The sequence below is a fragment of the Pleurodeles waltl genome, chromosome 4_1 (assembly GCF_031143425.1).
Source record: "Pleurodeles waltl isolate 20211129_DDA chromosome 4_1, aPleWal1.hap1.20221129, whole genome shotgun sequence".
In the NCBI taxonomy this organism is placed as follows: Eukaryota; Metazoa; Chordata; class Amphibia; order Caudata; family Salamandridae; genus Pleurodeles; species Pleurodeles waltl.
Window position 1 is genome coordinate 799,846,049 of NC_090442.1, and position 12,609 is coordinate 799,858,657.

Below are 12,609 nucleotides of genomic sequence, written 5' to 3' on the forward strand. Positions count from 1 at the left end.
ATTCAGTCTCAGGGTAAGATTCACAAGATCTGTACAAGTGGAAGGCTGTGGGTCTATTTGAGCGAGTATATCCTTCATGTCGTCTCGTAAACCTTGATAATAGAGAGACATTCTCTTCTCCTCTGGCCACCCTGATTCTGCCACCAATCTATTAAAGGTCGTGAGATAAGAGACCAGATCAGACCTCCCCTGTCTCAACTCCAGTAATTCCCTGTCAGCACTAAAAGTGGTTGTTCTATGATCAAACACCCTCTCGAAAGCCGTCCGAAAGGCATTCCAGTCCGATAACAAGGGGTCATCGTTCCTGACTAATGGTACGGCCCAATTGGCTGCGTCTCCCGAGAGATAAGAAATAGCGAACATTACCCTGGAAAGGTTAGAGGGAAAAGACGCGGGTCTACAAGAGAATTGTAGAGACAACTGAGTTAGAAAGGCCTGAACTTTCCTGGGGTCCCCTGAATACCGTTCCGGGCTGGCCAAAGGGATAGGAGGGGAGACATTCACGGTTACCTGTGGTGTGGATGCTGAAGCATCGAAGGGATTCCTAGTAAGCCTTTCTACCTTTTCCTTTAACGCTGCTGCCTCCACCCTAGAATTAGCCAACTCTTGTTGCACTACTACTAACGCCTGTAATACATCATCCATAGACGCCATCTTTGTATCACACCGAGCGGGAGGAGCGTTATTCGTGGGTGCGTTATTCTGTCACGTTGTAGATGCTCCTCAGACTCGGTGCGATGCAAATAAGGGTCCGCCTCCTGACACCACCAAGTCACCTATATAAACCACGGTGCATTGGAGTAATCGGGTGAGGGAAGGAAGGGGAAGGAACAGCAGGGACGGGATATCTGTAAAGAGAGAAATACACAGTGTTAATATCACATCGCCTGTCTACTCTCGCAATGTCTCGCTAAAGTACCAACGACCGTACCTGCCCATAACTCATGAGGGCAGAACTAATCCAACACCTATCTGTGCTCCATCTGAATCATAGATGGACGCCCCAAGCCAACAATTAATACCGATGATCTCTAATGGGTTGCTCAACACCCACTTTTATACAAGATAGTCACGAAATAATGAGGAGACAGAAACGAAGAGAAAGGGAATAAAATTAACGATGATAAGAACCTATCTCGTAGTCCTTTCTATGACTCAGTTAATCCACTAAGCCCCATGTCATAGTCACGCAATTTGTAGGAATAACTCGGTGTTATTTCATTACGTATTGAAAAGAAAAATCGTCCCGGCAGTTCAATTCCCGCAAAAATAAACATTAACCCCCTGTCGTAGCCAAACATATAGGCCCTCATTCCAACATTGACGGGCGGCGGAGGCCGCCCGTCAATGTTGCGCGTCAGGAATACCGCTCCGCGGTCCAGAGACCGCGGAGGGTATTCCAAGTTTTCCCCTGAGCTGGCGGGCGGCCGCCGAAAGGCCGCCCGCCAGCCCAGGGGAAAACGACCTTCCCACCATGAAGCCGGCTCGTAATCGAGCCGGTGGAGTGGGAAGGTGCGACGGGTGCTACTGCACCCGTCGCGTATTTCACTGTCTGCTATGCAGACAGTGAAATACATTTTGGGGCCCTCTTACGGGGGCCCCTGCAGTGCCCATGCCGTTGGCATGGGCACTGCAGGGGCCCCCAGGGGCCCCGCGACTCCCCCTCCCGCCATCCGGTTCCCGGCGGGAGAACCGCCAGGAACTGGATGGCGGGAGGGGGAGTCGGAATCCCCAAGCCGGCGCAGCAAGCTGGGCCGGCTTGGAGGATTCCTTGGGGGCAGCGGGAAACCGGCGGGAGACCGCCGGTTTCCCTTCTCTGACCGCAGCTAAGCCGCCGCGGTCAGAATGCCCCGCGGGGCACCGCCGGCCTGTCGGCGGTGCCACCGCGTCCCGCGGCCCTGGCGGAAGTAATCCGCCAGGGTCGTAATGACCACCATAATGTTCTCTGGCCCCAAGGATAATCGTTCGTGCTTTATTGGTAACTCAAACAAAAGACCGCCGTGCTTCAGAAGTTACCAGTGTCCTTGTCGAACTGTAAAATGAAAGGCGAGGGATTCCGGCACCAAATCGTCTCACCGTTTACCACCTCTCCTTCGTGGCAGGTTCCCCTGGGAAAAAAACTCGACACTCCGGAAGGTCCCAGGCTCCACGGAAAACCGGAGGAGGAATTAAACCTCCTAAGCAAACAACTCAACCTCGGAAACGCCGTCAGCAAGAGCCCTCGTTGTCCATCCGACTGGTTTCTAGGAAACGAATAACGCACATTACTTCCTGTATGTGCTTGCTTTTTAAGTGACCTCTTCCCCTCTAGGCGTCATGGGATATGTAGTCCAAAAGGACTATGTTATCCCGATCGGCAATGTAGGCGCCGTGGCTAACACCTGACACTACTTACTGTGGCTCTCGTGATTTGGGTGACTAGTCAATTTGTATTCTTTGGATTGATATATAAATTGTAATTTATATAGGCAGGTAATGAGGAGAATTTTCTCCAATTTAATTTTGATTTGAACGGCACCTTAAGTGCTACTTTGATTATAATATTGCATATTCTGCACTATTTTTGGCATGCCTTTTTTTAGCGCACTTCGTAGGATGTGTTGCTTTTGTAATGGTACCAATTTGAGACTGGAAGAATCGCAACCGGCATCCCCAGAGGGGATGCCCAATAGAGATATGTATGTTAAACATGGTCTTTCTTCTATAATGTACAGCACATTATGGAATAAATAAACTTGTGCGGATCCTGAGTTACGTTGGCCTATGCATGGGTCATTTGATTTGAAAAAGATTGAATATGTTGAACAATGTATGTGTAAGTGAAGGTCTAGGCAAGATATGTTTGACTGTGTACGAATGTGGGAGAAAGAAGTACGTGGACGAGTGAAGCGTGAGCAAGCCTTGCTTGAGAAAGAGCAGCGGAAGAATGTATATGTGAAAGCATTGGAAATGAGAAAGACAGAAATAAACGATTTAAAGGAGCTAGAAGAGAAAGAACGTAAATTACAGGTAACTGGCCAATACACAGTTAGGCAACCTCTCTATCCTATCCTTAATAAACCACACAATGATTTTTTGTTACTAGATCGCCCTCCACCTCCGTATGTCGTTCCTTCTGCCTCTCATGAGTTAGCTGAGGTCTCCAGTTCGGAGCAACAGAAGATGCGGGACAGTCGCTCTATGCTGCCTGCTGACCGTGCGTCTGAGCTTAGATCTATTGCTCATAAAACAATTCGTAGCGTTGTTTCTGCTTCTGAACTTTTAGACAACATGAAAGGGTGGACGGAAAAGGAGCAGCTATATTTTACTGAGGCATTTGGCTCAGAAGTTATTGAACTATATCGGAAATTTTCTGATGAGTTAGAGCCCGATGATGTAGCAGCTGATCATAAGCAAATGCATGATGGTCTTTTTGTTTTCTCCCAGGTGGCTGATGCAATCAGGCGTTTAATGAAATTATGTGTTGTGGCAGTCCGTTTGCAAGAGGAGAAAAGGGCTGTGGACGTAGTTGCATGGACATCTCAGACCGGCGGGGTGCAAGCTTCCATCTTTGGAACAGATAAGATTATGATAGTTCACGCGAAACCAATGCGGGAGGCCGCGCCTTTGTATGTTCCTCCTAAAGGATTGGGTACAAGTGATGATAAAACTTCTGTTGATACTAAGGGTTATTTTATTTATAATTGGGTGTATACTCCTTGGAATAGGGCAGATGTAATGGCACTTAAAACAGCATTAACTGACCCGCGGAAAAATCCAGCCGCCTTTTATGAGGAAGTTGAGGGAGCAATTAGTTCTTGTACTATGACTTTGGACACCTTGATTCTTTTGTTTTACCTGAAGGTGTGGCTCTCATACAATATGTCGATGATATTTTGTTGGCAGCTGATACCCCGGAGCAATGTGAAAAGTGCACTTTGTCCTTACTTTCTTTTCTTGCTTCACACCATCATAAAGTGTCACGAAAGAAATTGCAATATTGTAGACCAAGGGTAACCTATTTAGGTCACCTTTTGTCTAAGGAGAGACGTGCACTTACATCAGATCGTATTCAAGCGATTTTAGACACACCAGTACCCTCTATTCAGAAAGATGTTCGTGCATTCCTTGGTCTTACTTCTTTTTGTAGGCAATGGATATTAGGGTTTTCACACATTGCCAAACCTTTGCTAGCACTTTTGACTAAAGATACTCCAATGCCCCTCCCATGGACAGATGAATGTGAGACTTCTTTCAGGCAGCTGCGACAAGCCCTTTGTTCCGCACCAGTGTTAGGTACTCCAGATTACATGAAGCCTTTTGCACTTTACGTACATGAGAAAGATGGATGTGCATTATCAGTTTTAGTACAGACATATGGCGATAAGCAGCGTCCCTGTGCATATTTTTCAGCAGTACTTGATCCTGTCGCTCGAGCGTTGCCCGGGTGTTTTCGTTCAGTTGCCACAACAGCTGTCTCAATACGTCAGAGTGAAGGGATAGTTTTGGCACATAAGCTGTTGGTGCTACTACCCCATGCAGTTGATGCTCTTTTAAATCAAACAAAGACACAACATTTAACTAGCGCCCGTATGACAGGTTATGAGTTGACATTGCTGGCTCCTCACATTACACTGAAGATATGTGCAATACTAAATCCAGCCACTTTGTTGCCATATCCGGTGACTCAGCCTCAGTCACAAGAAACACATGATTGTATATTCCTTACCGAAGAACAGACAAAGGGTTGTGTTGATTTACAAGATACGCCCCTTTTAGATGTAGACGGGGAACTGTGGGTTGATGGGTCTTGTTTGAAGTTGCCAGATGGTACAACCTCAGCTGCATATGCAATCACCATAATACACAAGGTAGTGGAGACAGCTCATATACCACAGAAGTCAGCTCAAGCAGCTGAACTAATAGCTTTGACACAAGCATGTGAGCTTAGTACTGATTTAAGTGTGAACATTTATACAGACAGCCGCTATGCTTTTGGAGTGGCTCATGATTTTGGTTTGCTTTGGAAGGAGATAGGTTTTCTCACATCCCACGGGATGCAGATAATGCACGGAGAATTAGTGCATAACCTCTTGACTGCATTGACATATCCAAATAAACTAGCTATTGTGAAATGTAGTGCACATAAGAAAGTGACCGATAAGATAGGGCAAGGTAATGCTCTTGCAGACCGTGTAGCACGTGAGACTGCGATGCAGTGAAGTACTACTTCTATGTATGTAGTGAAGTCACAAGCTGAACGTTGGCATAATGCTAGACAAGACGTATTAGATATACAGAAATCTGCTTCTGTGAAAGAACGTGAGCAATGGTCTAAAGATGGAGAATTGGATGATGAGGGCTGTTGGCGGAATAAGCAGATGGATAAATGGAAATTGCCTGTAGCTTTTGTACAACCTATGGTTCAGATGGCACATGGGCTGGCACATGTTGGAGCTTTAACAATAACGAAGTTGCTTATGCAAGTTTGGGAGCATCCAGAAATTTCCAGTACAGCTAAGAGAGTAGTACAGTCTTGTTTGATCTGCTTACAATACAATCCTGGAAAAGAGACACATACTCCTGCTGGAGGGTTTGCTACACCAACTGCACCTTTTGAAGTTCTACAAATGGATTATATTCAGCTTGAACGCTGCAACAATTTAAAGTATGTCTTGGTGGTGGTTTGTGCCTTCAGTAAATGGATAGAGGCGTACCCCACAAAGGATAATACTGCCATTACCACAGTGAAGGTGCTTTTGAAATAATTTTTCCCTAGGTTTGGTGTTTGCAGACTTTTATGGAGTGATAACGGACCTCATTTTGTTGGGGAAGTTATTAAGTATGTCCTGAAAGGATTAGGGATCAAACAGAAGTTCCATGCGGTTTTCCACCCACAATCAGCAGGGTTGGTGGAAAGGTATAATGCTACTTTGAAGCTGAAGTTAGCGAAGATACAGGCTTCCACATCCTTAACTTGGCCGGATGCATTACCATTGGCATTATTGTCTATTAGGTCAGTGCCACACTCCCGACTTGGCCTTAGCCCCTATGAAATAGTATTCGGGAGGCCAATGAATATTTGGGGAGTTCCTAAACCAAAATCTGTATATGATGTACCTTGTGTCCTGATGAATGATTATTTGGCACAGTTAACCGACAATTTGGTTTCTATTCATCAACAGGTTCGAGAAGCACTTCCTGACAGATCTACAGGTGAAGGCCATGAACTCCGACCTGGTGACCAGGTGATGATTAAGGGCCTGATTCCGAGTGAGGCGGGCGGCGGTAGCCGCCCGCCTCGCGGGAACCGTCATATGGCCGCTCCGCTGTCGAAAGACCGCGGAGGCCATTCAGGCTTTCCCGCTGGGCTGGCGGGCGACCGCCAGAAGGCCGCCCGCCAGCCCAGCGGGAAACCCCTCCCCACGAGGAAGCCGGCTCCGAATGGAGCCGGCGGAGTGGGTATGTGCGACGGGTGCAGTTTGCACCCGTCGCGTATTTCAGTGTCTGCATTGCAGACACTGAAATACACAGTGGGGCCCTCTTACGGGGGCCCCTGCAGTGCCCATGCCATTGGCATGGGCACTGCAGGGGCCCCCAGGGGCCCCGCGGCACCCCCTACCGCCATCCTGTTCCTGGCGGGCGAACCGCCAGGAACAGGATGGCGGTAGGGGGTGTCAGAATCCCCCATGGCGGCGCAGCAAGCTGCGTCGCCATGGGGGATTCCAAGGGCAGTGGAAAACCGGCGGGAGACCGCCGGTTTTCCTTGTCTGACCGCGGCCAAACCGCCGCAGTCAGAATGCCCGGCGGGGCACCGCCAGCTTGTTGGCGGTGCTCCCACATCCCCGGCCCCGGCGGTCCTTGACCGCCGGGGTCGGAATGACCCCCTAAGTCTTTTGAAAGATCAAGCAGCTTGGAACCAAGGTGGCAAGGCCCAGAGCAGGTGCTCCTTGCGACAAGGACAGCAGTTCGAGTGACGAACCGAAAGAATTGGGTCCATAATACTCACTGCAAGAGAGTGCTACCTACCTTGGTGGAACCTGCTGTGCTGACCGATCATCGAGAGATTTTGACTACGGAGAAAGGCCGTGCTATATCACCTGACGAATCTGCAGAGGTCTTCTCGGACCATACGACTTCTGGAGTGTTGAGACATAATTTGAGACCAAGGAAAGAATCTGAAAATTGTTTTGAAAAGACTGGTTGAGCTACCGCCCTGGGTTAGTGAAACGGAGAGCCAATGTGGCAAGGGGGGTGGATCAGCCATGCATTAGAGTAGTGACACCCGTCTTGGCCCGTGGTGAAGAAATCAGCGGCTGCCCAGGGATAAGAGCTCCAACGATTGTTTTTAATTCATTCCTGAAAGGGTCGATTATCACTGTTGCTAAAATGAATAACAAATTTATCATTAGTATTATGGGGTTTGTTGTTGTTTTGGTGGTTACAGCAACAGTCACCTGGTTTGTTGAAGAGAAGGCTCCTGCTCATGAGTTTTTTGTTGCCACTACTCCAGTACCAGAGGATCACTATTACTTTACGCTTCCCTATCAGGAGCAGAAGCACCGTCAATCGTACTTCAATAATACTTTCATTCAGATGTTGCATCATACTCATAATACTACAAATACTACTAACTGTTGGGTATGTGGAATGATCCCTGCGCATCAAAAGAAAGGAGGAACACCATTCATTCCTCTTCCTTTTTCACACAATGGTTCTTGTCAAGCTTGGTACACGCTTTTGTTTGCATCTGAAAAACGTACAGAGGGCGGACTTCTTTTTCGCCTTAATAAAGTATGCTACCAAGACAAAGATGGGTATCCTCAAGCCAAAGGAACTAAATGGGAATCGGAGGAGTATCAACAGGACAATGTTTCAATACCATATGTCTTCACAAATATACGAGACTCTGACAAGAATGAACAATTTGTGATTTCTGTTACAAAAACTAAAGCAGATTTATGTATACGAAGCATTGGACGAATTCCAGTAGGAATAAGCGATTGTGCCTTGATTTTAACTATTGAGGGTGTAAATAATAGTAGTTTTACAGCTTCACATAATACATATTTTGTTTGTGGTAACTATGGATATTACCAACTACCTGTTGGAAGGTCATGTGTGTGTAATGATTGCAATATTTTTCACATGCTGTATCTGTATTCAGTGTGGTCCAATTTTCTGCTCCATGTGTATTACTGCTTGTATGCCTACCAAAAGAAATATGACAGAAATGAAAGCACAACACATGTTAGATAAGGAAATAGCTGAAATGATGAGCATAAATATACAAGATGAATATTTAGATTATCCGAGAAAGACGAATGTCTTCAGCTAATGCTGAAAGGGTCGTCTGTTGTAATTTAACAGTAATTAGATTAAGCATTAGCAGAAGACATCTTGTATTTAGTAACTATTGTGAACATTTTGCGGAATCCATTTTGTATTCATGGCAGCCATTTTCTCTGCTACATGCTGCCATGTGCTCACCATGTGCTCTGTCCTACCTTTCTGTTAACTGCTCTTGAAATCTGCCTAGTGACAAGTTATATTTAGCATCTCTTACTTTCGCACATGCTCAGTAAGGTCTGCAGCTGTTAGTCCTTGGAAACTGTTAGCCCCTCCTACCTGTCGACTGTGCATTTTCCACATGACCTTACATGTATACAAGTCTTGTTTCATAATTGTACCACCTCCTTTTAGCCCCTGCGTGGGTATAAAAGGACCATGCTCTCTCAGTTCAGTGTGCTACTTCAGACATTACCCAAGGGTGCTGTCTGAACTGTAGTACCACCTCATGAGGTTAATAAACTTTTGTCTTTTATTCCAGTTTCTGTGCCAACTTCTTCCTACATGGTCTGAGGACTTTGTGCAGACAAAGGTGAACCCCTTGCACTAGTAGGCCTTGCTGAGGCTTACTTCAACAGGTGGACAGGCCCTGGTGGGGATCCTGTGGGTACGCTCAACTGAAAATAAAGGCATCATGGAACCCTCTGAGACCAGCTCCCGGTGCCAGGTTTCGGAGTATGCGACCACATCCGGGCCCTCCACGCCTTCCGGGAGGCCTATGACATGGATGTTATTCATCCTAGTGAGCCCCTCTGCATCCTCTACACAATGTTCCAGCACCTCAATCCGGTCCGGCGCCTTCTGTAGTGAAGTCTCCAGCTGATCTGTCTTGGGTTCCAGGACATGGAGCTGGTCCTCTAGTGAGCGGGTTTTGTCTGATATCTTGCGGTGATCCGCATGGAGCAAGGTGAGATCACTGGCCACTTTATCAACCTTGCCCTCCAGTGAGGTCTGAGCCCAGTCCAAGGAGGTGCCTATGTGCTCCACAGCCCCCAACACTGCGTCCAATTTGTGGTTGTCTGGGTTGAGGGCCTCTGTCTGCAACTTAGCCCCCGCCCCCGGACGAAGGCGGCCTGCTCCCACCATTATGTGGTCCGCGGGGACAACGTGCATTGGCGCAGGCTGCAGCCATGGGTACCAGCGAAGCACTGCTCAGGAGGAGCACAGAAGGCCTGCTTGCATGCGCAGTGCAGTGGGCAAGGCACAGCAGCACGAGCAGCCTCCCTCCCCACAGTATCTGGGTCACAGGGGACTTGTCAAGCAGCCACTCCAATGATGAGTTGTAACAGTGTCCAACTACCCCAGCATGATTGAACAGGTCTTGGGGGGCAGCCAGACAGAGCAGAGTCTCTCCCCTCACCTTCAGCTCCTCACACCACGACGCTCACTTGTGGGTTCAGCAGCAGCCCCCGTCTCAGGTATGCCTTCCGCTGTCAGCAATGGGATCCGGTAGAGCAGCCAACTGATGCAAGCGGGTCACCGCCACTCACAGGGTCCAGCTCTGTTCCACCGTCATCCCGCTCAGACCACTGCTGCCCGCCTCACCTCATCTGGGCCCAGTGGTCCGACCGCAGAGATCCGATCACTGTGGGCCTCGTGCACACGATTGTCCCAGGGCAGGACGCACCCTCCGTGCCACTCCGCAGGCCGGCAGCTCCCACAGCATCCCTGCCGCTTCTCCAGTATGCCTGAGCAGCGCAGCCAACTTCTGAGGGAATCCGCTCATGAACGCATGAGCGTACAGCTATTTGTCAGCCCCGATGCCGTAAATACTATGGATAACTGGGGTATCGCTGCGGAACTCAGCTAACTTGCGCCCACCATCTTGGCTGACAAGCCACGCCCCCCCTCTTTGTCTCTGCTTCATGCCTGTTAAAACAAGATGGGTCACAAAAGTTTGCAATTCTAAATATTAAGTTGTGGTTCTAAAATGTTTGGTGAGCACTGCCATATAGAAGTCGAACAATACCCCTGTGGTTTCCCAACAATGTTGTATCACAAATACAGATACAAATTTTGATGTTATGTTGGAATAATCACTCCCCAAGAGGACCCAAAGCAACATTATAAAATTGGCCAATGGAAGGGATTGGGTCTATACAATATTTAACATTATGCATACATGATGCAGTTGTCCTCTCCTTTGGAGAGGCATTGCCTACCTCACTGTAAACTCTGACTGGCACTAGAACAAAACCACTCACCACTTCATTTACACCATATATTGTGGCTGCCACCCTCAAATAGACCCCCACGAAGTATACCTTTATACTCTATATTGCTCAAATACTGGGACACACTAACCAAAACTTAACTACATTCCCCTTGATGTTAACTCCTATCACATATAATGAGCACTTCAAGCCAGGCAAGGAAGTGTGAAGATTTGTATACTGTCGTTGAGGTGACCCACCTGTGCTGAAGGACTAAACGTTGTGAATCCTGGACACAGCAACATGCATCCAGACCTCTGATATAACACAACTAGATGATTTTAGATTGAATCAACTTCTTCACTGGCAAGCCTGGCAAAAACAAAAAATGGTGGTAGTTGAAAATCCATCTACAGAACAATTGAATTCTCAAGGTACGCAGAAGCAGGATATTTCTGACCTGTATAACCCATTGTGCAATGTGATTTATTGCTAACAAAAAGTACTCCATAATTGATAAACCATTTTGTTTTTTTTGCAATTAAAAACTGAGGACCCCAATTACAAGCAGCCTGCATTTCCAGAGTGGCACCTTTTTTGATGCATCAGTGGCACAGGTTGGAGGGCCATATCTGCAAGGTCACTAAAAGCCACTTTGCGTGGCTTTACATGGCCTTGTAGATATGGCACCATTTCACGCATTACTCCATGTGAACGGGGCATTCCATGAGTGTTCCTGTGGGTGTCACCAGGCAACACCCATGGAATCTGACACATTCCAGGATTTCCAAGGTTTCATAAACCTGGGAATGCAGCAGTTTCTTGCACCACCCCGGGGTAGCATAAGGTTGATTCACCTAGGAGAAATTACATTATTTATTCCAGTTTTTCCCTCTTTATATGTGTGCTGCATTTTGCAGCACGTGTAGGAAGAAAACGCCTCTTGTGATTCTTTTTGTGTAGGAAGGAGTCACTTCTTGAACAAAAACAATCACACCTGCAACGCAGGCCTCCTTGACCCGTAGTGCAAGGGTGCCTGCGTTGGCGCATGGCAGCAATTTATGTACCAGTGCAGGGGACAAAGACAGGAATGTGCAGTATCTTGCAGATATGGCACTTTCCTGCCCTTTTGTTTTGAAAGACGTCAGTGCAGCAAAAAGGCTTGCGACGCTGCCCTGTGCCAAAACTTTGCATATGAAGCCCTGGGTATTTTACTGGGTACTGGTAATTTTGAATAATGCTTTTGTTAATGTGACAATGGCTCTGGGGCAGTTCCTCTCAAACTGTTTAGAGTGCCACAATCCAAATTTTAGAATGACAAATTTATGCCACCCTCCTAGCTTTAATGGAGATGGTGTGGGGGATGTTGCATTTGACAGACAGCACATTTTCCACAGAAATGGCTACTGAATTTGCACGTTCACAATTTTACAGATAAAAATATATTTCACAATGTGTGGAAATCAGGTGTTAGGGAATGTTTATCATTTGTGCACCGCCAGGCAATGTCTTGAATTTTTTTGATCCTGCTAAAATCTTACTTTCCATCACACTTCAGAATTACAAAAAATATGTGCTATATATGTTTTTCTTTCCTAACTTCTGAATGTAAACAGTTAATTTACAGATGCTAACATTTCGTAGTGTGACAAAAAAATGACATCCTACAGCCTTGCCTTGCCTTTCATACCACAGCAAGATTGTCACATAACTCAATTTACTTTTCTTTTTCTGACCTGAAAGTGAGCAGTTTGTAATCACCAATCCCCAAGTTAAAAAAGCATCAATTTGTCAGAAAATAGACCAAAATTTGATCTCAGTTTTTAAAGCACAGTAAATGTGACAAGATAAATAAAGAATGTAAAGTCATCTTTATTTATTTCTTGGACTTTCATGACCCACCGAAACATGGCTTGCGACCCACACTTTGGGAAACATTGCTTTATGGGTTCCTATGCTGAGATGTGGAATGCTCCCAGGCAGTGAACAAAGGGGGCTTGGGTGTGAGAAGATGGCTTTCCTCTTCCTTAGCTTCAAAGGATGACTACACTGTCACTGACAGATGTAGCTCACCATTAGAACTGCCTCCCTTTTGTCTTCATTGCTAGCTTGTGTCCAAACCCAGTGG